The sequence below is a fragment of the Equus przewalskii genome, chromosome 12 (assembly GCF_037783145.1).
Source record: "Equus przewalskii isolate Varuska chromosome 12, EquPr2, whole genome shotgun sequence".
NCBI lineage: Eukaryota > Metazoa > Chordata > Mammalia > Perissodactyla > Equidae > Equus > Equus przewalskii.
In genome coordinates this window covers 5,046,027-5,070,958 of record NC_091842.1, presented here as the reverse complement: position 1 = coordinate 5,070,958, position 24,932 = coordinate 5,046,027, and the positions used below count along the sequence as shown (strand labels likewise).

The 24,932-nt window shown below is 42.9% G+C and overlaps 2 long non-coding RNA genes across 2 annotated transcripts; one reads left to right on the top strand and one right to left on the bottom strand.

The window, feature by feature from the left end:
- LOC139074826 (uncharacterized) lies at positions 1-21,845 on the top strand. Its single transcript, XR_011524676.1, has 2 exons — positions 1-1,121; positions 1,259-21,845. It is a non-coding gene; the product is annotated as an uncharacterized lncRNA (long non-coding RNA).
- LOC139074827 (uncharacterized) lies at positions 6,256-16,615 on the bottom strand. Its single transcript, XR_011524677.1, has 3 exons — positions 11,125-16,615; positions 7,001-7,160; positions 6,256-6,376 (listed from the first exon to the last, which is right to left on the bottom strand). It is a non-coding gene; the product is annotated as an uncharacterized lncRNA (long non-coding RNA).
- Positions 21,846-24,932: the final 3,087 nt, after the last annotated feature.

The window sequence follows — 24,932 nt, the reverse complement described above, 5'->3', positions numbered from 1 at the left end:
GTGTAGGTTCCTTTGCTTCCAGCTACCTCACCACACGGCCCCCAGTAAACCTCTAACTGCACAGTGGCTACCTGGACGTGGGCTTGTGTCACCTGGGAAGGGGCACGCGGGAGCTATGGAAGTTTCAATCTCAAAAAAAAAATGCAGTTGTGCTTAACGGAGAAGAAAGAAGGGAACATAGGCGGTCTGGCTTTGCATTTGTGTTTCTACGTATCAGGTTTGTGCGTTTGGGATTTCTGGATCGTGGCCGCCGTTTGGAGTTTGTGTACTGAGTTGAATAGTGTCCCCCCCAAAAATTCATGTCCACCCAGAACCTCCGAGCGGGACCGCATTTGGAAGTAGGGGCTTTGCGGATGTAAGGAGTTAAGATGAGGTCACACTGGATTAGGGTGGGCCCTAAATCCAGGGACTGCTGTTCTTATATGAAGAAGAGAGGATGCACACAGGGAAGATGGCCATGTGGCGATGGAGGCAGAGATGGGAGGGGTCCAGCTCCCAGCTAAGGAAAGCCAAGGGTTGCTGGCCACCACCGGAAGCTGGCAGAGGGGCACAGTGCGGCCCTGCCGACACCTTGATTTCAAACTTCCAGCCTCCAGAACCAGAAGAGAATAAATTGCTGTTGTATTTAAGCCACCCAGCTCTCGGTAATTTGTTACAGCAGCCCTTGGAAACTGAAACCATTCGATTCTGTCCTTTCGGTGGTCTTCAGGAAGCGGCGTCTTGCTAAGGATGCACAGAGAAAGGAAGTCTTCCCCCCATCCTCTGGCAGTCAGTGCGGCTTCCTCCCGAGGAGAATGAATTCCAGATTCCATCTGGGAACTCGAGAATTGTCTTCTGCTCAAGGAAAATAGGGACACGCCCTCGAGCAGGCAGCATATTTCTGTGCGTAAAAGAAGAGCTGGAAAACCAGCAAACAAAAATCACATTCTTGTAGCGCCACATAAATGCGCTGCCCGAGGCACCTTCTGCTGCCGGCGCCTGCTTGCTCAGCACAAGGCTGCAGGTCAGCAGGCTGGGAGCTTAGTCACCGTCTTTCAAACCCTCCTCCACAGCTTCCAAGTTCAAAGGAGAGAAGAAAGAGGCCTCCTGGACCTTCGAAGGGAGACACCCTGTCGGAAAAGGTGAGTCAGGGTGAGAGAGCCCTAATTTCTTAACAGCCTTTCAAGTTCTCTCTGCTTCTCCTGAGTGGAGGGAAATTCCTCCAAATGTCCCTTCCACATTCTTTACCCGTCTGCATCCTTTTCTCGCCTGGATTTAGGATAAGAACAGGCAACAAGGGCACTTGGGTTTTGCCGGCACCACCATCAACACCACCAACGTCATCCTCGCCACCTCCACCACATCTTCATCGTTGAATAAGCACAACCACATTCTAGTAACTACTTTTAAGCACCTGCTGTGTACCCTCACGCCTGCCCTGGAGCCCTCCCAGCTGCCTACCAGGTAGGTGTTGTTAGCTGTCCTCAGAGACCAGGAAGCTGAGTCTCAGAGACGCAAATGAGCTGGCCCGCGACCACGTAAGCACAAAGTAGACGAGCTGGCAGTCGTCCTGCCTCCAGCAGCCCTGTTCTTTCAAGACAGCCTCCAGCCTCTGGAATCCAAAAAAGGAGAAACATTCCAGTAACTCCTGGAATAGCACATGCCTGGGGAGTCCCTGGCCTCCCGCCTGGACGCAACTGGATGTCCTTGCCTGTCCCACGCTTTTCTTATCTTCTGTCACGTCTTTTTTGAGCCCTTACCATGAAGCATGGGTGCTGACCGAGGGGCCCTAAATGTGACCGACGTCACATTCAGGATTGAGTTTTCAAATGACTCGTAGTCAAAGCATTTGGGTTGGGGAGTGACTGCTTAACGGGTATGGGGTTTCCTTTTGGGGCAGTTGCATAACGTTGTGAGTGTGCTAAATGCCCCTGAGTTGTTCCCTTTAAGATGGTTAATTTCAGGTTATGTGAATTTCACCTCAATAAATGGAAAAGGTTTGGGAATTGCACAGCGAAGGAACTCTGCGGCTGATTATTTTTAGTGCTCTCAGAGCCTAAAAGCTCATCACGCCTCTTCCTTTGCTGGAACCATGCTCACATCAGAGGTGTGCAGGCCACGATTCCCCAAGACCCCCATGGTGTCGGCAGATGAGCCTCGCTGAGGCGGAATTTTGGTTGCACTATCCGCCTCTCCCATTTCAGTCCTCGTGTCTTACACATCCTCTTCATACTAAGTTGAGGCGAGACAGGATATCAAGACTTGAAAATAAAGCTCAGCAAAAGGTGACTCAGAGAGATGGATTCTCGACGCACCCGCCCCACAGAGGCTGTGCTTTCCTCTCCGGTGGCCCTTCTAGAAAATCAACGACAGACAGGATTGCCCGCCCACGTCCCCGAGCACCCTCCCCAGGGAACGTGACTAGACAGCTTCCTAATTGTTGGGTGGCCTCTGAATGCTGTGACCCTCTGAGACATGTCGCCCAGCCGGTTCCCCAAGAACGACAGGAGGCCACAGCAGGACCAACCTAGTCAGAGGTGAGGAAGGGCAAATGTGAGCCCTCTTGACAAGGAGAGAAAGAAACTGAGAGCAAAAAGCGGCCAAATAATTCCAGCAGAGGCTCCAAACACCTCCTGTACATACATGTTCACAGCAACACAACTCGCAATGGCCAAGTGTCCACAAACATCCCCAGGGTCCATCAACGGATGAATGGATAAACAAACAGTGACATATCCATGCAATGGAATATTACTCAGCCATAAAAAGGAATGAAGCACCAACACACGCTACAATGTAGATGAACCCCCAAAACCTTATGCTCTGTGAAAAAAGCCAGACACCATAGACCACACGTTGCATGATTCCATTTACATGAAATATTGAGAACAAGTAGATTCATACAGACAGAAAGCAAACTGGTGGTTGGCAGGGATTAGCAGAGAGCGGGGTGGTGGAATGGCGAGTGACCGCTTACTGGATGTGAGGTTTCCTCTGCGGGTGATGAAAATGTTTTGGAGCTGGTTAGAGGTGGTGGTCGCACAACCTTGCAAATGTACTAAATGCCACAGAACTATACACTTTAAAATGGTTAATTTTTTTCAATGTTGTATATATCTTTGCAGTAAAATAGACCTAATGTAAAATTTACCATTTTAACCAGTTTTAAATGGTGATGATGGTGGTAATGCCACCATCCACCTCCAGAACTTTTTCGTCTTCCCCAACTGAAACTCTGCCCTCAATTAAACAATTCTTTATTCCCTCTGCCCCCAGCCCTTGAAAACCACTATTCTACTCTCTGTCTGTATGAATTTACGCTGGGTACCTCGCATAAGTGGAATCATACAATATTTGCCCTTTTGTGACTAATATGGCTAATTTTAGCCAAGGACTGAATTTGAGTTGAGGTGACCACAACCTCTCTTGAATCTACCCTTCACCCTCCACCGTCATCCTCAGGGACAAGACAGAATTGGCAGGAGGTCAAAAACAAACGTGCACTGGCGCAGCTGCAGCCTAGGGAGGCTCATGAGATCCTGGTGGGAGAAAATGCTGTCCTGGGCTTCAGATAAGGGCTGCATGAACAAATCTCAAGTTTAAGTGCATGAGGAAAGTGGTTCGCTGTGGTTTCCTCTGTAAGTGTTCGAAAGCAAACAGTTCGTTCCTGCTAATGGAAAGGCCTGTATCCACTTCCTGGATTTTGCGAACGGCGTAAAAACCCAGGAGAGAAAGCTTCCACGCAACACTGCCAATAGCACCCTGTCCATTTGTTTTCTGAGCATAACTTCAGGTTAATTATTTATGACGAGGCTCCAAATGAAGTGTTCGTAGGAGACTGGCTTCCTCTTCTAATTGCCAGGTTTCTGAGAAAGACCTTCAGCCTGGAGGGATTTTGTGATTAGAATGAAAAGAAATATAAAAAAGCAAAGTGTGCTTTGGCCTGGTCCAAAAGAACAGGCAGAGTACTGAGAATTAAAAGGAAGAATGAATTATTAATAACCAGAAGAGGGAAAGAGAGAGAAGACGGAGGAAAGATGGTTTCCAAGATGGTAGCTACCTCGCCCTGAACTGCACCTCCCATGACCAGAAACCCAGGGGACCCGCCACAGAGTCGACACCCGGAGGTGGAGCAGGTTGGTTGTTGATTCTGAAAATGAAACAGCCTAAGCTTTACTTCTGGGGGTAAATCCCAGAGCCACGGAAGGGGGCTTGCCCGTGGAAGCAAATTGAAATTCATTCCTGAAGCAATGAATACCCAGCCTTTGGGTCCTTCACATTCCACAAGATCAGGAGGGAAGGAAAAAAAATAGAAAGAAAAAAGAACCAGCTTCCGAATAGTCTCATTTTGCTGCTCACAGATTTGATTGGGGAAGAAATTTTGATGTTAGCTAAAATGCGATTTGAATGTTACCTGTTTATTTCTGTTTCACCCTTGTCCCCAGCCATCCCTGAGAACTAAGAGTTGACTTATTTATCAGTTTAAATCTCAGGGATTCTTCCTTGGAAGCGAGAAATGCCATATTAGGACGCAATGAGAGCTTCCATGGCGGGGACACAACTTGTATCTCGATTGCTGGAGGATTTTGTTCACTTCCATCCCACCGGGCAGGTCTGAGTTCCTGTAAATTCTGAATTCTGTAAATACTTCCTCACATTGCACTCCGTGCACCCCTGCAAGAATTATTCATTAAGGTGTGGAATTTAATAACAGGCATGTTTAATTACAGACGTTGCATTTGCCTGTCCGGGAGGATGGAAAACACAGCGTCTCCTAGAAAACCCAGCACAAGGAGTAACAAAGGGGCTGTGACTCACGTCCAAGAAATGCCACCAGATGTTTCAGAAATGGACAGATGATGAAGCAGGGAGGGGCTGGGGGGTGTCTATCCACCGAAGGACCAGCCCGACGGGGCCCTCGATGAGACAGCCACCAGAGAAAGGAGACACTTGGCTGGTCAACAATGTAGTTGTCTATCCCACAGTGTCGTGAGCACCCATCACAGGAAGCATTCAAGTAGAGACAAGACAAGTTATGTCTGAGCCATGTTTCTTCCAAAGCCCCTTCCAGCTCTTAAGATTGTGTAAATTTTCAAGTTAACAGAATTGAAGGTCACTGCAAGATCACGGCAACTGCTCTTCAGCCAACATTCCATCTAACTGCGGAGGGAGATAGCAGTGGAGGTTATCAGAAGTCATCATGGATGAAGAGCTGTGACCAAGGATCAGAGAGAGCCCACCCAGCTTCAGGACATGGTCCCCATATGAGGATGGGGGGAGCTGGCACTCCGTGCCTTGCTGGTGGGAATTTAAAATGGTGATGCTGTCACGAAAACAGCTTGACAGTTCCTCAAAAACGTTAAACATAGAATTACCACATGACCCAGCCATTCCAATCCTAGGTAATATGGCGCACCCAAAAGAACGGAAAACTGGTATTGAAACAATCACTTTGTATACACATGTTCGTAGTAGCATTATTCACAATAGCAGAAAGATGGAAAAAGCCCAAAGGTCCATCAATGGATGAAAGGATAAGCAAATTGTGGTATACATTTAGGTAATATATATGTGTATACATATTATATATTATTATATCCACAATTATGTATATATTATATACTTATATATAATAATAGATCATATAATGGAATATTTCTCAGCCATACAAAGGGATGAAGTGTTGACATGAGCTACATGGATAAGCCTTGAAAATATCATGCTAAGTGAAAGAAGCCAGACACAAAAGACCACATATTGCATGATTCCACTTATTCGAAATGTCTAGAACAGGCAAATTCAGAGAAACGCATACAGATTGGCGGTTGGCAGATGCTGGGGGGAGAGAGGGATGGGGAGGGACCGCTTAGTGGGTACAGGGTTTCCTTTTGGGGTGATGAAAACGTTTTGGAACTAGACAGCAGTGATGGTGACACAACACTTTGAATACAGCAAAGGCCACTGAATTGTTGGCTTTAAAATGGTTGACTTCACGTTATGTGAATTTCACCTCAATTAAAAATACGCAAATGGTCCCCAAGGGAGAACAAAGAGAGGTCACTGCAGCTCACCTGCTCTGTGTCTCAGGGGACGGTGACTGACCTCTCTGAGCCTCAGCTTCTTGGCTTATCAATGGGAGACAATAATATCTGCCTTTCAGAGCTGTTCTTAGAATTATAGATCATTTACATTATGTGCCTGGCACGTATCAGCTATTATGAAAAAAAAAAAAAAAAAAACAGAAGAGAGCTGTGTCTGTGTTGCAACTTCTCAAAAACACCCTGCTGTGAACATTTGAGTGCTAGAATGTGGAACCAGCGTCCTCACTGACATTCTCGAACCAATAAAATGGGTGGTCTAGTGGTAGGAATATGCCACTTGCCTCTCGAGAATCCATCTGTAAGAGAGAAGAACAGATTTTACTGCTTGAAGTTCCACTCACATTACTATCAAAGATGGAATCATCGGGTTGGCATTTACTGTGCATTTACTGTGCGCCTACTGTATGCTAAGTACTTTCGTGATCAGAGCCCAGTGACGCGGAAGACTTGAATCCTGTGTTATGACTCCCGCGGGTTTTAGAACTAGTGGAGCCCTCGGAGTGGACTGAGAGGTCCAGAGAGGTGATTAGCTGTCAACAATCACACCGCTTAGGATGCACGTGCTGGCTCCTTTCGGAGGTCCCTTTCCACCTCACCAAGGAGGGCTGCTCAGAAATTTGCTAGAAAGCAGAAAAATCCTATGTGCGATCTGAAATCCGACATGAAGGACTTGCAATGTGCACATCTGCAACTTAACAGTAAGCCACAGAAAGTGAGTGTGCCTGCGGAATTATTTGTAAGAGTGGCTACGTTTCAGCATGCTTGGCTGTCACTATATTGCTGGCCGCAAAGTTATAAGCTAAATCCAAGGCCCTTCACAAGAGATGATAAATCAGGATGATACAATAAAGATGAGAGTGATAAATTCAACCTCACCAGAGATTAAATTAGAAAAAAAAAAGAGAGAGAGAGAGATTTACCTGAGCTGGGGAAGTTGTGGTGAAGTAGATGGTTATATGACAAATGCCAGGCCTGCGAATGGATCAAACCCTTTAAGAAGAGTCAATTGACGATATCTTTAAAAAGCTTTCAAATGGTCATACCCTTTCACCCGGCAATTTCCCCTCCTAGGAATTCATCCTAAAAAATAAAGAAGGACAGATAATGTCTTATGTCCCAAATGCTAATCAAAGTATTATCTATTATGGAAAAGCAGAAAAGCCTAGAAGACCAGCAGAAGGGGTACCGTCCAGTAAGTCATCACACAAATCCATCTAATGGAATATTACGCAGCCAGAAATGGTCTTAATAATAGGGAAAAACACTTGTGAAATAATATTGTTTGAAATGCAGGATACCATTAACAAAACGAAAAGGCAACCTACTGAATGAGAAAATATTTGCAAATCACATATCTGATAAGGGGCTAATATCCAAAATATATAAAGAACTCATACAACTCAGTAGCAAAAAAAATACCCAATTCAGTTAAAAAATGGGCAGAGGATCTGAATAGACGTTTTTCCAAAGAAGACACACAGATGGCCAGCAGATAGATGAAAAGGTCCTCAAAATCACTAAGCATCAGGGAAATGCAACTCAAAACCGCAATGAGGTATCACCCCACACCTGTTAGAATGGCTGTCATCAAAAAGACAAGAGATGACAAGTGTTGGTGAGGATGTGGAGAAAAGGGAACCCTTGTGCACTGTTGGTGGGAATGTAAATTGGGGCAGCCACCATGGAAAACAGTATGGAGGTTTCTCAAAAAATTAAAAATAGAACTGCCATGTGATCCAGCAATTCCACTTCTGGGTACTAATCCAAAGAAAATGAAAACACTAATTTGAAGAGATATCTGTACCTCCATGCTCATTGCAGCATTATTTATAACAGCCAAGACATAGAAAAATACCTAAGTCTCCATGACAAATGAATGGATAAAGAAAATATATATATATTCAATGGAGTATAACTCAGTCATAAGAAAGAATGAAATCTTGCCATTTGCGACAACATGGAAGGACAACATGGATGGATGGAGGGCATTATGCTAAGTGAAATGAGTCAGACAGAGAAAGACAAATACTGCATGGGATCATTCATATGTGGAATCTAAAAAAAAAACAAAAAACAAAACAAAACAGAAAACCGAGATCATAGATACAGAGAACAGATCGGTGGTTGCTAGAGGTGGGGGGTGGGGGTGGGCGAAATGGGTGAAGGGGGTCGAAAGGTACAAATTTCCAGTCACAAAATAAATAAGTGATAGGGATGTAATGTCCAGCATGGTGACTATCGTTAGCAATACTGTATTTCACATTTCAAAGTTGCTAAGAGAATAGATCTTAAAAGTTCTCATCACAAGAAAAAGAAAAAGTCTTGTAACTGTGTATGGTGATGGATATTAGCTAGAGTTATTGTGATCATTTCACAATGTATACAAATATCGAATCATTACGTTGTACACCTGAAACTAATATAATATCATATGTCAATTATACCTCAATAAAAAAAGCAGGATAGCATATTCATAGAGACAGAAAGCAGAACGGTGGGTGCCAGGGGCTGGTGGGGGCGGGGGAGTTATAGGTACAAAGTTTCAGTTTGGGAAGATGAAAATGTTCTGGAGCTGGACGGTAGTGATGGTTGCATAGCAATGTGAATGGACTTAATGCCACTGAACTGCACACTTAAAAATGGTTAAAATTGGGGCCGGCTCCGTGGCCGAGTGGTTAAGTTCATGCGCTCCGCTGCGGCGGCCCAGGTTCGGATCCTGGGCACAGACATGGCACCGCTCGTCAGGCCACATTGAGGCGGCGTCCCACATCCCACAACTAGAAGGACCTGCGACTAAGATATACAACTGTGTACCGGGGGGGTTGGGAAATAAAGCAGAAAACAAAACAAAACAAAACAAAACAAAAACGATTGGCAACAGTTGTTAGCCTAGGTGCCAATCTTTAATTAAAAAAACATGGTTAAAATGGTAAATTTTATGTTATGAGCATTTTACCACACCAAAAACCAGGATTTGAAAAGTTACTTATACTATATGATCCTAACCAGATAAGAAGAAAAAAGTTACGTATAAAATATTACTAACAAAATAGACCAAAATATCAACATTGGTTGCCTGTTGATAAGAGGTCTGTAGACGACTTTGATTTTCCTGTCTCTATTTCTCTGTATTTTCTACATATTCTATCACGTGCATGTATGTTGTAATATTCAAGAAAGGATAAAGTTTCACTATTTTTACTGAGGTAACGTTAGTTTACAACATTGTATAAATTTCAGGTGTACGTTATTATATTTCGATTTCTGTGTAGATTACATCATGTTCACCACCCAAAGACTAATTACCATCCATCCCCACACACAGGTGCCTAGTCTCCCCTCCTCCCCTCCTCCCTTCCCGCTTTCCCTCTGGTAACCACCAATCCAATCTCTGTCTCTATGTGTTTGTTTGTTGTTGTTTTTATCTTACATTTGTGAGTGAGATCATATGGTATTTGACTTTCTCCTTCTGACTTATTTCACTTAGCATAATACCCTCAAGTTCCATCCATGTTGTTGCAAATAGTTGGAGTTCATCTTTTTCATGGCTGAGTAGTATTCCACTGTGTAATTATACCACATCTTCTTTACCCATTAGTCCCTTGATGGGTACCTAGGTTGCTTCCAAGTCTTGGATATTGTGAATAGTGCTGCAGTGAACATAGAGGTGCATAGATGTTTATGCATTCATGTTAAAATTCCATTTTTAAATGCAGCCTAAACAACAAAGGAAGAAGTGGAGTTTCCACCTGTAGCTTTTCTCCAGAGTTAGAGCAGCCATGCCTTAAAAAACAAAACACCCCAATGCTCACAAATATAGCAATCTACCCTCTGCATTCTGTTCAGAGATGAGAAATTTTTCTATAACACAATTTTAAAAGCCAGCACTTAAGAAAAAAAATTATTGAAAATAAAGTCCAAGTGTGTTCATAGTATCTTGATCCGTCATCATGTTTTGGCTTAGAACTTCCCCGTGAACTCAGAAGACACAGGCACAGTGCAGCTAAAATTTTGCCTTTGCTAATCACTTAGTTTATGAATGTTATAAATATAACTGATTTGTAAGGGAGAAAGCACATTCTTGGCAAAAACCAAATGTCTCTGAAGATGGGCTTAATTAAAACAAAATACTCTCTAAATAGAATATCTCATCAGAATGCATGAAAATTTTAGAAGTTGAACATGACAAAGTAGGTTTCAAGACATAAGAATATTTAAAGCAAAACATTCTTCTTTGTAAGAGTCCCAGAATATGTCTAAGAGGGCAGGGGGAGTCAAGACAGCAGAACAAAGACTCTGTGTTTGAAATTTTAATATGCACGTTAAAAAGACCAAGAAATACGACTGTAATCTGGGTGAGATTAGACAAAACCAGGAAGGTGATAAAATAACGAAGGAAGTGCCTTTCAACAGAAGAATTTTAGGCTTTATAGAAGAGACCTCAGTTCTAAAAAATGACAATGGCATGGAGCCATATTTAAGGCAAAACTTCATGGTTAAAAGGTCACGCACAAAAGACAGTTTTAAAAAGTTATTTCCATTTCCCACTTTTTTATTTGCTCAGTTTACTATGAAATTTTACTACATTTTCTAACGTGATCTTAGCCACATACTGTGTAACAAAGAACAAAGGCCTCCCAATTTGACTTTCTGGAACAGCGACAACTTGATGTGGCGTCTCACGTTGCAAAGGATCCGTTAAAAACGACCTCTGAGGAGCGACAGCCTTTAAAACATATTTACCAAGAAGCAAGCATCTCAAGTACAAAGTTTTGTCTGTTCCACTTGCCGACACTTAAAAGGTGAATTTTGGGGAGATGTTGGGTTGACGAGGCCCATGGGGCAGAAGTTTATCAAGAAGGACCCTGAAGGCCTGCATTGCTTCCCTGGGTTTCACTCACCCAGCACCCCGGGCCAACGCCTTGTTCTGGGTCATTGACCCACTTAATTGCCGTTGCGTGATTCAAAAGCACGCAGGACTAAACTATATTTAATTTTTCCATAGGCAATTAAATTACTCGCTCACGAATATACCATTTTTTACCTTTATGTCTGGAATTCTCAGGGCCTGCAGGAGTTTTCAAGTAAGTTTTCACAGATGAGTGGACTCAGAATACTTTCATGTTTCTCAAGCTAAGAACCTACTTTCTGTTTCCAAAAATATCAAACGCTCTGAGATTTATCACGTTCTTTATCTTTTTTTTTTCCAGGCAGGGTTGGAGCGGGCTGGGATAAAGTGAGGTAAAATACTTGCTTAAAGTGAGTTACATTTCCCTAAATTATGATTCTCTTAATCTTGTGATTAATCTCCCCAGTCTTTAATTATGGATGACTAGGAGTCATTACTTGGGCAAGGATTGGGTAAGACGGTTGGGTCACGTTTGCATTTTAGAAAGATCAGCGTCGGGGAAGGAAGGTTTGGGAGATCAAGGCAGGAGGCAGAAAGACAGGTTTGGAATTCGACACAGGTCAAAAATAAGGGTTCAAGCTGAGATGGTGGAAGCGGAGACGGACGGCGAGGAGTGACCAGATGCAGATACGGTAGGAGATAGAATTGGCAAGACAGCATCCTTACCATTGTCCTAGTTACTCCCGGTGCATAAAAAACCAGCCCCAAAACTAGAGGCATAAAACAACCATTTTATCATCTTGATGGATTCTGTGGGTGAGAAATTAACACAGGGCACAGCAAGGTTGGCTTGTCCCTATTCCATGACGTCTGAGGCTTCTGCTGGGAAGACTCGAAGGCTGGGAGGGGCTGTGGGGGAGCAACTTGACGGCTGGAGGCTAGAACCGTTTGACGGCATCTCCACTCATACGTTTGGTAATTGATGCTGGGACCTCAGCTGGGGCCGTCAGTCAGGACACCTACGTGTGGCCTCCCAATGTGGTCTGGTCTTGCTCACAGTATGGCGGCCTCATGTAAGGTCTCGGATGACAACTCAGGGCTCGTCAAAGCACAATTGTTCCAGCAAACAAAGCAAGAGCTGCATAGCCTTTTGTGACCAGCCTTCGAAGTCATTTAGTGTCATTTATGTCACATTCTACTAGCTACAAGTGAGTCAAAAATCTGCCCAGATTCAAGGTGGGGGGTGAATTTACACTCCGTCTCTTGATGGGGTGACATGGTTCTAGACGCGCACGTGGGACAGGAAATATTGTTTCAGCCATCTTTGTTAAACACAATCGGCCACAATCTTCCACCATTTTCTCTGCACCAAGTCCGGGTCACTAGGCTAAGCAGCTCTACCACCCTCCTTTAATCCTCACAATGACCATGAGACAAGTGTCATCATCTCATTTCACAGATGATGAAACTAAGGCTTAGATGAGAAGGAGGGGCTGTGAGGAGGGAACGAGTATGAGGTTTCCTTTCAGGGTGATGAATATGTCAGAAACTAGACAGTACTGATGGTCACACAACATTTGTGAATGTACTAAATGCCACTAGTGGTAAATTTCATGTCATGTATATTTTACTACAATAAAAAAAAAACCATCATCACATATCCATAAAGGGAAAAATGGACAAATTGGACCTATTAAAATTAAAAACATTTCTTCTGCGAAAGACTCTGCTAAGAGGATGAAAAGACAAATCACAGACTGGGAGAGATTATTTGCAAATCGCCTAGCCAACAAAGGACCTGTATCTAAAATCTATAAAGAACTTTCAAAACTCAATAGCAAAAAACCAAGTGGGCCACTTCTGTCCAGTGGGAAGAGAGTAGAGGAGAAATGCCTTTTCCACGGCTCTCTTTAACAAGAAGCCTGTGTGATTAGCTGACTGATGTATCTATGTGTCCCCAAGTAGAGCTCAGAAAATCAGGGACCCGATCTGGTTTTGTTGTGTCCCATGTCTGGCCCAGAGCCTAGCACACGGTAGGAGCAGAATCAATATTTATTCAATGAATGAATGAATGAAATGACTGAGTGTGAACAGGTCTAGCCCAGTGCCAGCAGAGAGCAGGCACATTCATTCACTCAGCAAATATTTGCGGAACACCTACTGTGCGCCACGCTCTGTTTTAAGCACAGGAAATATATCAATGATCAAAGCAGACAACAACGCCTGCCCTCATGAAACACAACTTCACCTGATGGGAAAAGAGTCCAAGGCTTTACTGGCGAGGAGCCAAACAGCGGAGGCGACCCAAGTACCCATCACAGATGAATGGATGAACAAAGTGTGGTCCATCCATACGACAGAATATTATTCAGCCTCAAAAAGGAAGGAAACTCTGACACATGCTACCACATGGATGAACCTTGAGGACATTGTGTTAAGTGAAATAACCCAGTCATTAAAGGACAAATATGGGATGATTCCACTTATATGAAGTACCTGGAGGAGTCAAGGTCATAGAGACAAAAAGTAGAAGGATGGTTGCCCGGGGCTGGGGGTGGGGGAATGGAGAGTTAGTGTTGAATGGGGACAGAGTTTCCGTTTGGGAAGATGAAAAAGTTCTGGAGACAGATGGTGGTGACGGAATGTGAACACAACAATGTGAATGTTCTTAATGCCACTGAACTGGATACTTAAAAATGGCTAAAATGGTAAATTTTACATTAGGTATATTTTTATCTCAATTAAAAAAAAATAATAATAAGGGGCGTGGAGAAAGGACCTTGTGAATGAGATTACCATTTTAATGAGGGCAGTCAGAGTCCTGTTCATGTTCCTACTCATACTCAATTGATAAGAGGATCTTAGCTGCTTTTTAGAGACAGAATTGTGTTATAAATTATTGGGGGTGGGAGAATATTTGTGCAAAGAAGATCACTTAATTTCTATCCTTCTGTTATCCAGAATAAAAGGAGAGGAGTATTCTGGATATTCAAGAGCTATGCCTTGCGTTGCTGAAACATTTTTCCAAACTTTTCTATTGGAAATATGTACAAATTGGGAAATCATAGCACTGACCTACGTTGACAAATATACTATGTTGAAATAAAGTATCTAATCTTTTTTTTTTTTAAGAAGGTCGTTAGGAGCAAAGACTTGAAGGGGAAGGGAGTGGGGGTCAGCTCAAAGAAGGAGGGAAATGTTCCCAGCCTGCAGTGCAACTGGCCTTCGGGAAGAGAGGAGTAAGGAAAGAAGAGGATACGATGACATAGGGCCTGGGAGGAAGCGTCAGGACTTTGACTTTTAATCTGAGTCCCAAAGAGAGGCAGGCAGAAGGTTTTGTGCAAACGTCTGATCAATTTCCACGAAATAGCAAAGAAAAGATCCCGGAGCTCTGTTCCCGGCCTAATGGTAGCTTGACACCGCAGCTGTTTTTCCCCGCTGCTTAATTCACACCAGGATTGGAGGCTCCTAGAGGAAAACGGGAGGAGAGGAGGGTTACAGGCTATGTAGAAAACTTGACAAAAACTTAAAAGAACATTAGTCCACGTTTCTTGGTTAAAAGCACGTGTTCAGTTAAACCTGGAATTGTCTTGGCTTGTAAGATACTAAACAAGCATACGCCTCAGGATGATAAAGAGCAAACACAAATGAAACATAAAATACAAGAAGAAAAACGTATGAGGTGGGTCTCTACCAACCAGTGTGGAAAGATGTCCAGGATCCATCATGAAACGAAAAAGAAAAAAGCAAGTTTAAAACAGTTTCACGTCATCCCGTTTTGGTTTAAAAAAAAAAGTGTTTACATGAATATGTCTATAGTATACGCATAAGAAAAAAATCCGCTGATGATCTAACATAGTTAGAGCTGTGCTAGAATGACAGCAAACTTTCACATTCCCTGTTATGTATTTCTGAAGTGCTGGAATTTAAAATAATGAACGTGTGTTACCTCTGCAATCAGAGAAGGCAATGAAGACTTTTTTTAAATGAAATATCTAGAATACATAAATATCTTTCACAAGTCAACAGTAAAAAAAAATCTACACAATAAAACAAACAAAGAAAAAATCTAATTTAAAAACGAGCAAAAGACATGCATGGGTATTTCACCGAAAAAGGATACAGTGGTCCCCCTTATCCAAGAGGGATATGTTCCAGGAACCCTGGTGGATGCCGGAAATTGAGGATAGTACCAAACCCCATATGTACTGTTTTTTCCTATACATCCATACCTATGATAAAGTTTAATTTATAAATTGATTTATAAATTAAGAGATTGACAATAATAACTTCTCTTTGGCATATCTGAATTGCCAGCACCCCTACTCTTGCATGTTGGGGACATCATTAAGTACAATAAGGCTTCCTTGATCACCAGCTCTGCAATAACATGACAGTGGATCTGATAACCAAGATGGCTACTAAGCGACTAACGGGCGGGTGACTTACACGGCGTAGATAATGCTGGACAAGGGGATGATTCACGTCCCAGACAGGACGGAGCGGGACGGCTCGAGATTTCATCATGCTACTCAGAATGGCCCACAATTTAAAACCTATGAACTGCGTATTTCTGGAATTTTCCATTTAATATTTTAGACCGTAGTTGACCATGGGTAACTGAAACCGCCCAAAGTGAAACCATAAGCATGAATCCCGGAGGGTCGCTGTAAATGGATGGCATACAAGCACATGGAAAGACGTTCAACATCATTAGCCATTAGAGGACTGCAAACTAAGACTGCAAGGACATATCCCTACACACCCATCAGAATGGCTAAAATTGAAAATAGTGACAATACTAAATGCTGACGATGATGTGGAGAGACTGGATCACACACACATTGCTGGTGGGAGTGTGAAATGGTACAGCCACTCTGGAAACAGTCCTGTGGTTTCTTACAAAACTAAATTTGCACGTACCACAAGACCCAGCCATTCTACCCCTGGGCTTTCATCCCAGAGAAATGGACATCTATGTTCCTACAAAAACCTATGCACGAATGTTCATAGCAGCTCTATTTGTAATAGGTCAAAATGGAAACAACGAAAATGTCCTTGAACAGGTGAACGGTTAAACAAACTGTGGTATATCTATACCATGGAATACTACGCAGCAATAAAAGGAATAGGCTATTAGTACAATGCAACAACTTGGACGAAAATCCAGGGAACTATGCCAAGTGAAAAAAACCAATCTCAAAAAGCGACATACTGTATGTTCCATTATAGAGGCAGAAAAAAGATTAGGACCAGTGGTTACCAGGGTGAGGGATGGGGGTTGGGTGAAGGGGTGTGGCCAGAAAGGGAGATCATGAGGGACCCTTCTGGTGATGGAACAGTTCTGTGTTTTAATTGTGATGGTGTTTACATAAATCTACATATGTGATAAAATTGCGTAGGGGCCAGCCCAGTGGCGTAGGGGTTAAGTTTGCATGCTCTGCTTCATGGCAGCCTAGGGTTCACCAATTCAGATCCTGGGTGTGGACCTACACACCATTTATCAAGCCATGCTGTGGCAGCTGCCCCACATATAAAACAGAGGAAGATGGGCACAGAAGTTAGCTCTGGGCCAATCTTCCTCAGCAAAAAAAAAAAGAAAGAAAGAAAAAGAAAAAGGATGGGGATTGGCACCAGATGTTAGCTCAGGGTTAATCTTCCTCAAAAAAATATCGCATAGAGCTACACACACATACACACACACACACACACACAAGTAAAACTGGTAAAATCTGAATCAGCTCTTTAGATTCTATCAATGTCATTGTAATATATATATAATATACAAAATATACATATATATACATATTATATAAATTTACATATATGTAATATATGTATATAATATATATGAGGCATGGTAATATATATATAATACTATAGTTACTCAAGATGTCACCACCAGGCAAAACTGGATGAAGGGTATAGAGGAGCTCCCTGTATATTTTTTATAACTTCCTGTGAATCTATAATTTTTTAAGTTAAAAAAAACATATGGGGGCAGATATAAAGTTCCTCTTAATTAGCAAAACCTACTTTCATCAAAAATTTTTAGGGGCCAGCCCTGTGGCCGAGTGGTTAAGTTAGTGCACTCTGCTGTCACGGTCCAGGGTTTTGCCGGTTCGAATCCTGGGCGCGGACATGGCACCGCTCATCAGGCCATGCTGAGGTGGCGTCCCACATGCCACAACTAGAAGGACCCACAACTAAAAATACACAACTATGTACCGGAGGGGGCGGCGGCTTTGGGAGAAAAAGGGAAAAAAATTAAGTCTTTTAAAAAATTAATTAATTAAAAAAATTTTAATATTTCTTCCATTTCCATTTAACACATATTTTATGGTGATGGCTTCTTTGGGGCTTTCATGAATTATTTTAACGTATCTTTCAATTTGTGATATCCAAAAAAGTTTTATTGGATAACTCAGGACGTCTGCGTAGATCACTGTTCCCCAAAGTCAACTTGAACCACACGGGGGCATGAAAAGATGGAGATTCTCTGGCCCCACCCAGCCAGTCTAAGTTGGGCTATCTGAGGACAGGAGCCGGCCATCTGCACTTCTAAGCATTTCCAGTGATTCTTATGACCAGTCGAGCCCGAAAGCCACTGGTACACACAGTTTATGCAACTGAAGTTAGAGAAAGCTCCAAACAAAACAAATATTTTGCACAGTTTACAATAAAATACTAGGGAGTTGACTAAATGGCAGTGACCTTCTGTGATTTCCTGACGTTTCAAAGAGCACAAAGTTGTCCAAATGTCAAATACAAAAATGAACCCTAGAAGAACAGAAGTCCCCAAAGGGTAATAATTTACAAACTCCAGATCTAGGAACTCCAGTGAAATTCATTTTCATTCATTGACTTTCACATATGACAACTGTTCTGGCACATAAAGAAGAAAGTGCTGCAAGATGGGGCCATCTGGCTGATGTCAGTCATGATAGCATAGGCCCAATGGCCAACCGACCCATCAGGCTGGCTGGAAATACCCCAAATGTCCATCAACAGATGAACAGATAAACAAATTGTGATATGTCCATACAATGGAATATTATTCAGCCATAAAAAAGGATGGAGTACTGACACAGGCTACAATATGGACAAACCTTGAACGCATCATGCTAAGCGAAAGAGGCCAATCACAAAAGGTCACATATTATATGATTGCATTTATATGCAATATCCAGAATAAGTAAATCCATAAAAAAAGAATGCAGGGGGCCGACCCAGTGGTGCAGTGGTTAAGTTCACACATTCTGCTTTGGTGGCCGGGGCTTCACCGGTTCGGATCCCCAGTGTGGACATGGCACCGCTTGACAGGCGATGCTGTGGTAGGCATCCCACATATAAAGTAGAGGAAGATGAGCACGGGTGTTAGCTCAGGGCCAGTCTTCCTCAGCAAAAAAGAGGAGGATTGGCAGCAGATGTTAGCTCAGGGCTAATCTTCCTCAAGGGAAAAAAAAAAAGAATGCAGATAGGCATCTAGGAGCAGAGAATGGGGAGTAATTGCTTCACGGGTACAAGTTTCCTTTTGGGATAATGAAAATGTTTTGGAATTAGACAGAGGTGGTGTTTACACAACATTGCGGATGTTCTAAATGCCAATTAACTGTTTACTTTAAAACAGTTAATTTATATTATGTAAATTTCTCCTCCTTACAAAATTTGTTAAACAACAATGCGAGGGAAAACAATTTGGTAAGTAAATTAATCTGAGTACCGTGATCAATCGAAAAGATGCTTTGTGGGCAGAAAAAAAGCAATTCATCAAGGAAAGAATACGCTTGCGCCTCAGTCCTCCCAAACTAACATACCTTTAGCCCTAAATAATTCTATCAGGCATTAAAGAGTCATTAAAGCTCAGTTTAAATTAATTTCTTCCTACCTCTAGTTTTATTTGAAATGCAAAATGGAAATAGGGACAGACCGACAAAACGGGTAGTTTACCAAAAGTCCAGTTCTGTTTGCTAAGGTAGCTTGGCAAATCGAGAAACGCGAGGGACCCAAACTCTAGCAAGCAGAAAGCACAGACACCAATAACTTGGGCAAGGATCAAAGCGCCAGTTTAAGCAGTTTTCGGGTCTCTCAGCAGGCCTAGAAGTTACTGTCCAAATGAACTCAGTAGAACTTCTTCAGGCCCGTTCATGAGTTGTTCACGACCTTCAACGCCACAGTTGGCCACGGCTGGGAAGGGGTTGGGCTCGGCCCGGTGCCCAGGCAGCCCCGAGTGAGAACCCACACACGGAGGCTCGTCAGCTCTCAGATATTGTTGGTTGAGCAACCACATAAGCTTTTTCTTTTTGCCTTTTAAATCTTCCTATAGGAAATACACTTATTTCGCATACTTCTGATTCTCATCCTTGACTATTCACCACGATTCTTCCCCTCATGGTATTTTCTCCTTAAGCATCACTGCCGATGATCATGCCGATATCCAGATCTGAACTTTAGCCATCAAACAACCCTTCCCCGTGGCCCCAAAGAACACATGGAGTATTTAGGACACGTCTGCACTTGGGATTAGCTACTATGAGGCTGAAAATCAACTTTTAACCTTAATTTTAACCAGCTAATTTCTGTAAGCTATGAAGTTACCAAAAAAAAAAAAAAAAGTCTTAACATTATTAGAGCTAGCCATTCTCTTAAAACTATTGTTGGGGCCAGCCTGGTGGCACAGCAGTTAAGTTCGCACGTTCTGCTTTGGCAGCCCAGGGTTCGCCAGTTCAGATACTGAGTGTGGACCTATGCACTGCTTGGCAAGCCATGCTGTGGTAGCCGTCCCACATATAAAAGTAGACGAAGGTTGGCATGGATGTTAGCTCAGGGCCAGTCTTCCTCAGCAAAAAAAAAAGAAAAGAAAAGAAAAAGAAAAAAGAAAAAGAGGAGGATTGGCAGTAGATATTAGCTTAGGGCCAATCTTCCTCAAAAAAATTTTTAAAAAAATAAATAAAACTATTGTTAACTAGTATCTAGATAAATTTAAGCTCTCATGTAGACACTGACTCTACTCCCAATTGTATCTACCCTTTGTTGGGTGCCTACTGTGTACCCAGCCCAGGACAAAGTCCTTTGCGTGCTTTAGCACACAGGATCCTCCACAACAGCCCTAACGACAGAGAGGGTATTAGCACGATTTGATAAGGCAGGCAGCCCAGGGTCAGAGGTTAAGCGTCTTGCCAGGGTTGCAGCAATAAGTGGTGGATGCAGGATTCAAACCCTGGTCTGAACGGCTCCCAAGTCTTCCTCCTGAGGCCCCTGCCCATGGTCCCAACAGGCAACTCTGTGTGTGTGTGTGTGTGTGTGTGTGTGTGTGTGTGTGAATGGTGGGCATGTGGGAATTTTTTCTGTGTGTGGCAAAATAGATGAAACGTAATGGTGTGTGTTAACGGTGTGTGTGTGTGATTTTTTTTATGGTGGCAAAATATATGAAACAAAATTTACCACTTTAATCATTTTTAAGTGCACAGTTCAGGGGCTTTTAGCACGTTCCCATTGTTGCACAGCCATCACCACCATCCGTCTCCAGGGCTTTTTTATCCCAAACTGAAACTCTGTCTCCGTTTAGCGACAGCCTCCATTCCCCCGGCATCCACCCTTCTCTTCCTGTCTCTAGAAATTTGACTACTCCAGACACTTCATATAAATGGAATCATACAATATTTGTCCTTTTGTGTGTGGCTTATTTCACTTAGCTTAATTCTTTTTCAAGGGTGCGTTTGTGTTTTAAGTTAAAAAGCAACATTCCCACGGAAAACTCTCCGGTTACCTGCAACTTTGAAGACAAAGCCTGACTCTGGAGCTGCGGCAGCTGTGAGGGAGCAAAACTGAGATCTGCTCCCCTAAAACTATGGGGAAGTCCCCGGACCAGATGATTCCCAGGGACGCAGAAACGGATCAAACCACTGAGCTAAACCAGCCGACGCACAAGGTTGTCCCAAAGTTGGTTAGGAGACTATGTCTTTAACTTAAATTTGGGGGGGGAATCATATTTGGGTCAGGTATATGCTGTTTATCATTGATGAAAGTAGGCTTTCTGGTTAAAAAAGAAAAAAAAAATGAAATCTTGGTTCTAGTAAAGAATTCACCCTTCATCGATATCCACAGCCATCCTCGGTCCTTCAGTCCTTCTCTCACCTCAAGAGGTTCATGGAACAGAAGTTGCGCCTGCGCTCCCCTGATTCAAGTTATTTAACAAGTGGCTATTTTTGCTAATCTTTTGGATTAGTCTTTATAACCGCCAGAGAAACGGCGCCTTAAAAAGGAAATGTTTCTGCCTTAGAATTTATACACAGTTGAAAATAGTCGTGATCAGTTAAAAAAAATAATGCTGCGTAAGTACCGAAAAGATTTACCTCGAAACTGGTCCAGCTGGCTAAAAATTACCTCTAAACAAATAACAAAACCTGGACGAGGCCCCATGGAAGAAACCAGAGCCAACAGATGCTTAAGAAAGGGGGATCTCTGGGCTGAAGGACAGACCAGCTCTTGGCTTAGTTTGATCTGGTACAAGGATCAAAAGCTGATGCAGGAAACCAAAAGCAAAGGCAACAAAAGCAAAAATAGGAAAGTGGGACTACATCCAACTCAAAAGCTTCTGCACAGCAAAGGAAGCCATCAACAAAATGAAAGGCAACCTACGGAACGGGAAAAAATACAGTCAGACGCCACATCTTGACATTTTGGTGATCGATGGACCGCATATATACGAGGGGGGGTCTCATAAGACGGGGACCATATAGCCTAGGTGTGTAGTAGGCTCTGCCATCCAGGTGTGTATAAGTACACTCCATGATGTTTGCACTAGGATGAAATCGCCTGACACGTTTCTCAGAGCACACGCTTCTTTTAAGCGAAGAATGACTGTATTTGCAAATCATCCATCTGATAAGGGGTTAATATTCAAAAGACACAAAGAACTCAATAGAAAAAACACAAACAATCCGACTTAAAACTGGGCAGAAGAACTGAATACACATTTTCCCAAGGGATGTATACAGATGGCCAACAGGTACGTGAAAAGGTGCTCAGCATCACTAATCGTCAGGGAAATGCAAATGAAAACCACGATGAGATGTCACCTCACGCCTATCAGGACGGCTATCATCAGAAAGAGAAGAGATAACAAGTGCTGGCGAGGATGTGCAGAAAAGCGAACCCTTGTGCACTGTTGGTGGGATTGTAAATTCCTGCAGCCACGATGGAAAACAGTATGCAGCTTCCTCAAAAAATTAAAAATAAAACTACATATGATCCAGCAATCCCACTTCTGGGTATATATCCAAAGGAAATGAAAACAGGATATTGAAGAGACATCTGCACTCTTGTGTTCATTGCAATGTTATTGACAACAGCCCATATATGGAGACAACCTCAGTGTCCACCAATGGATGAATGGATACAGAAGACGTGGTACATACATACAATGGAATATTATTCAGCTATGAAAAAGGAGGAAATCTTGTCATTTGGAACGTGGGTGGACCCTGGGGGCATTATGCTAGTGAAATAAGCCAGACAGAGAAAGACAAATACTGCGTGGTATCACTTATACATGGAATCTAAAAAAAAAGTCAAACTCATAAAAACAGAAAGCAGAAAAGTGGTTGCCAGGAGCTGGGGCTTAAGGAAAATATGGAGAGGTTGGTAAAAGGGTGCAAACTTTCAGCTGTAAGATGAATAAGTTCTGAGGATCCAATGTAAATGTGATGACTATAGTTGGTAACACTGTACTGTATAGTTGAGATTTGCAAAGCGAGCAGAACAAAAAAGGAAAAAATCCTTAAATGTTCCCACTGTACATATATATATGGTAATGGATATGTTAATTAACTAGACGGGAGGAATCCTTTCACAATATATACATATATCAAATCATCACAATGTACACTTTAAGTCTCTTATAATTTTACGTGTCAATTATACCTCAATAAAGCTGAAAAAGCTGATGCAGAAACTTATTCCTATGGTTGCAAAAGCGCAACGGAGCTTTTTAAAGCCTTGTATAGGAAAGCACTCAAATACAAGAATACATGTCAAGAAATCTCCTCTGAGCAGAGTTTTTCAGTTGGGGGGAGGGGTTAGGAAATGGAATACTATAAGGTGGAACAATTCTTAGTGGGCAGGACTGATGTAGGCATTGCAGGATTGTAGCTTCCCCGGCTGTCACCCGCTAAAGGCCGACGGCAGTTGTCAGTCATTAAGTCAACTGACTAACACACACATTTCCGAACGCCCCTTGGAGGTCAGTACAGCTACCCTCCCACCCCTCACTAAGAGCCACTAAGTATGGCTTACCTGGCTGTAACTCCGCCTTCCCCAGCTCCTGTCCCATTTATTCCCTTTATTTCTCCCTTCAACTGGCTCTAGCATGGAATTATTAGTTACACTTAAACAGCTTTATGGAGATATCATTCATATACCATACACCTTACCCTCTTAAAGTGTACAATTCCGTGGCCTTTGGTATATTCCCAGAGTTGTGCAAACAACATCACAGTCAATTTTAGAACCTTCCATCACCCCAAAAGGGGTCCTGTACCCCTTAGCCATCATCCCCGTAGGCCTCCCATCTCCTCAGCCCTTAGCAATCATTAATCTACTTTCTGTCTCCATAGATTTGCTTGTTCTGGACACTTCATGTACATGGAATCAAACAGTATGTGACCTTTTGTGTCTGGCTTCTTTCACGGAGCATAATGTTTTTGAGGTTCGTCCAGGTTGTAGCAGGCACCAGCACTTCATTCCTTTTTATTCACAAACAATATTCTACTGTGTGGACACACCGCATTTCGTTGATCCATTCCTCAGTCATTGGACATTGTAGTTGTTTCCACTTTTTAGCTCTTATGAATAATGATGCTACAAATATTTATTTGCAAGTTTTTGTGTAGACATGTTTTCAATCCTCTTCAGTATACATGCCTAGGAGTGCAATTGCTGGGCCATATGGTAACTCTCTGTTTTTAACTATTTGAGGAACTCCCAAACTGTTTTCCACTGCACTTTACCATTTTCATTCCCACCAGCAGTATATGTGGGTTCCACTTTCCCTATATCCTCGCCAACACTTATTATTATGACTTTTTTATTATAAACATCCCAGTGGGTGTGACTTGCAATCCTGATGGCTAATGATGTTGACCATCTTTTCACATAAACTGATGATACATCTGACTCATTTGCTGTTCCCTATTCTTACTGAAAGATCCAAGGAGTTCACCAGTGAACATTTCCTCTCCCTGAGTTGGCTTTTCACTCATATGAGCTTAAAAATGTTGTCTTGGCCTTCAAGCTTAGAGAAAGAAAAGAAACTAAGTGGGCCTGTCATCCATTTGTGGATGTCACTTGAATCTCTCATTTACTCTTCTCAATAAGTCGGGGAGGGGAGTGGTCTAGCCTGGATTTTGCGGGTAAGAAAATTCCACTATCTGCTGGCGAGTGGTCCCCTGAAACTCCAGCCCACGTCTGCGTGTGTTCCTGTGTTTTCTCCATGATCCTCCCCATGGGCCCCTGTAGCAACAAGGTCAGAGGCGATAGTCTTGGCCCCATGTGGCACACTCTCTAGGAAGTATGAAATAACCTTTCAGCCACTCTTGCCTCTGAGAAGCAGAGGGCTCAAAAATGAGGGCCCCGGTCTGCAGACATCCCAACAGGTGAAATGCCCTTGCGTCCAAGGGTCTCTTCACCATCTCGGGCTGCTCTAACCAAATACCATAGACTGGGCGGCTTAAATGACACACATTGATTTCTCAGGTTCTGGAGGCTGGAAGGGCATGACCAAGTGCTGGCAGATTCGAGTCTTGGTGAGGGCCCTCTTCCTGGCTTGCAGACAGCCGCCCCACATGGCAGAGAGAGAGACCGTGTGCCCCAGTCTCTCCCTCTTCTTATAAAGATACTAATCCTATGGTGAGGGCCCCACCCTCATGACTTCATCTAAACCTCATTACCTCCCAAAGACCCCACCTCCAAATATCATCACACTGGGGCTTAGGGCTTAATAT